Consider the following 2,413-nt stretch of genomic DNA (forward strand, 5'->3'; position numbering starts at 1 on the left):
GCGCACTTCTTGTTTGTTTTATGACTGTATTTATTCCTGAAACCACTTCTTGTTTGTTAATTTGGTGAATTAATTTTTCAAATTGTTTGATTCATATGTTAATTTAATGAATTCATTGGTTTATTTCATAATATCTTGGTCGCAATTTGGTTTATTTCATAATATCTTGGTGATGTTATTCTTTTAGTGTAAATTGATCTTTGTGAAAATTTTCACTGTATTTGGGCTTGTTGCGGGGTAGGAATTATTGGGTTTACCTTATGGTAATTTTCTTGATGCTAGGGCTTCCAAGAAACCTGCATTTTAGCATCGTCTTTCTAGTGAACTGCAAACTCATTGACGATCGGCGTCGACTTCTCCGGCGAGGTATTCCCGTCTCTTAATCTCTCTCCTTCCCTTTCTTCTGCCTCACCCCTCCTGCTGCTTATGATTTCTTCCCTTTTCTCAAATATTTTATATTGTTTGAGTTGTGTACTTATCAAGTCTGTTTTTTAGTTTTTTTTATGTATGATTTGGATGTAAATGCTTTTCTTATGAATTGTATTTTCCTGTTGGGCCAAGTCTGTTTGTGGATTATTTCGGAGATTGTTTCGGAGATTTGCTCTTTTCTTTGTGTGTCACTAATAAGAACTTCCAACAAAAATTAGGAAGGAAAGATGAATTAAGGTAGTGTTTTGGTTTAGCAGAGTTTCGGTGAGATTGATATTATTAGAATAATGTCAGATTGCCAGGGTGCTATAAGCCACATTTTTAGAGATTTTGGTGGATTTTCTGTGCGTTTTAGCTCTTTTTGCTGGCTAAAGATAAAAATAGTGTCTCAGCCAGGGAACCAAGGCCTGTGGATATTGTTTGGTTTACATAGTGTGTTAACGTCCATTGATTCCTTCAAGAATTTACTTTTATCAGTACTAGTGTTTAGGTAATACAATGTGGTACTTCATTGTCTTTAAGTTACCTGTAATTGCTATTGATTGTTTTAGTTTAGTATTTGGCACAACTTGTATTTAACTGTTCTTGTGCTTTGCATCAGTCATTTTAGTCTTTCTTATTTTAGTTTTCTACTGGCCTCATTGTAGTTCTATTAAGTGCCAAATAAGTCATTGGAGACAAAAATGTTCTAACCTGCTAACAAAGCAACCTTCTCCTGGAAAAAACCAGCTAAAAATCACTTTTTATTATCGGTATTTCGCTCTGTGGTCTGATATATCACTGTCACCATCATGCTGGATTGCAGGTATGCCTAGTAATGTTAGAAAAAGACTGTTACTCGTATCCTTGTACTGTTGTACACTTACTGCCATTGATGGCTCTTAGTTTCCCATGATTATTTAGGGAAATAGGGTGGAAATTGTAACTAGTTGTTTATGTTATTGTTTCATTTGAAGGTTTATGCTTTAGATGCAAACCGCAACAAGTTCTGAAAATTAAAATAGCATTGATATTCTGCTTCTGACAGGTTCTAACATTGGTGTTACTGGATCTTCCTGGACTTCTGTTTTTCTCCACATATACTCTCCTTGTCCTCTTTTGGGCAGAGATCGATCATCAGGTAGAGTGTAATCTGATGTTGCCTTGCTTACATTTGAAAATGACAACATTCATTTCATCTTAGCTCCTTTTCCGCCTAACAAGTGCCTACTTTTTCAGGCTAGATATCTACCAACTGATAAGCTGAGGCTTGTTTACATATTGCTAAACGCTGGAATTTACTTCATACAGGTTTATTACATCTCATGTTTACTTTATCTTTCATGTCAGTGATTTGTTACCAGTTTATTTTCGAAGGGTTTGAACCCATGATAGTTATATTTTATGCTTTAGGTTTGTATCTGGATTTTTCTCTGGTTGTATAACAATGAAGCATTGGAAACCGTAGGACGGATCTTTATTGCAGGTTCGTTTCTGTTATTGATGATGATTTATTTTGTTATGGGAGCACTATTTTCAGACTGTCTAAACTTCTTTATATTCTGTCAGCTGTCTCATTTGTTGCTGCGATCAGTTTCTTGTTTTACGGACGAAGGTCAGTTTTTGAATGTTTGAGTAGTTTGATCGTCTATAACCGAACAACAATGCAAATTTGGTATACCAGTATACTTCGTATCTGTATTTACTTGTCATGTTTTCTATGAACGACTCCAGATTGTTTGTAATGCTGAGACAGTTCCCAATTGAATCTAAAGGAAGAAGTAAGAAGTTATACGAGGTTTGTCTTCTTTCCTGAAACATTTTTAGTCCAGTTTCCCGCGTAATTTCTAAGTTCTAACCTGCTAACAAAGCAGCCTTCTCCTGGAAAAAACCAGTTAATAGACAACGCCTAAATGAGTTTAAAGCTAATAAAACCTAGGGTCATGTTAGCTCTCCTCAAAGTGGTCTCATTTATCAGGCCATTATCCCGAGATAAACCAGTTTA

The 2,413-nt window shown here is 35.4% G+C and overlaps 1 long non-coding RNA gene across 1 annotated transcript; it reads left to right on the forward strand.

Moving 5' to 3' along the window:
* The first annotated feature begins 1,459 nt into the window (after positions 1 to 1,459).
* On the forward strand, positions 1,460 to 2,015 carry LOC110776656 (uncharacterized). Its single transcript, XR_002530221.2, has 4 exons — positions 1,460 to 1,549; positions 1,648 to 1,719; positions 1,822 to 1,894; positions 1,978 to 2,015. It is a non-coding gene; the product is annotated as an uncharacterized lncRNA (long non-coding RNA).
* Positions 2,016 to 2,413: the final 398 nt, after the last annotated feature.

The sequence above is a fragment of the Spinacia oleracea genome, chromosome 5 (assembly GCF_020520425.1).
Source record: "Spinacia oleracea cultivar Varoflay chromosome 5, BTI_SOV_V1, whole genome shotgun sequence".
Lineage (NCBI taxonomy): Eukaryota > Viridiplantae > Streptophyta > Magnoliopsida > Caryophyllales > Amaranthaceae > Spinacia > Spinacia oleracea.